We start from the raw sequence: 631 nt of genomic DNA, 5'->3' as shown, positions 1-631 counted from the left end.
TTGACATTTTCCCGGATTCACTGACCTTCATGTCTTAACGTAACAATGGACTGTCATTTCTCTTTGCTAATTTGACCTGTTCTTGCCATAATGTGGACTTGGTCTTTTACCAAATATCTGTATACCACCCCCTACCTTGTCACAACACAATTGATGGGCTCAAACTCATTAAGAAATTCAACAAATTAACAAGGCACACCTGTTAATTGAAATTAATTCCAGGTGACTGGAAGAGCTGGTTGAGAGAATGCCAAGTGTGTACAAAGCTGTCATCAAGGAAAAGGGTGGCTTACTTTGAAGAAACTCAAATATAAAACATATTTAGATTTCTTTAACACGTGTTTGGTTACTACATGATTCTATGTGTGTTATTTCACAGTGCTGACATCTTCACTATTGTTCTACAATGTAGAAAATAGTAAAAATAAAGAAAAACCCTTGAATGAGTTGGTGTCCAAACTTTTGACAGGTACTAGGACCCCCTACAGGGGTCCTAAAATTCAAAAATCAAATAGCTAAATGATCCATAGTATGACCATCTTAAAACAATTCCATGTCAGTGTTGCACCCCCCCCCCCCCCCCCCCCCATAGTGGCCTTCAGATGCAACAACATACAAATCACACCATACA

The sequence above is a fragment of the Oncorhynchus kisutch genome, linkage group LG28 (assembly GCF_002021735.2).
Source record: "Oncorhynchus kisutch isolate 150728-3 linkage group LG28, Okis_V2, whole genome shotgun sequence".
In the NCBI taxonomy this organism is placed as follows: domain Eukaryota; kingdom Metazoa; phylum Chordata; class Actinopteri; order Salmoniformes; family Salmonidae; genus Oncorhynchus; species Oncorhynchus kisutch.
The sequence above is the reverse complement of the archived record's forward strand: the minus strand, read 5'-3'. Positions refer to the sequence as shown.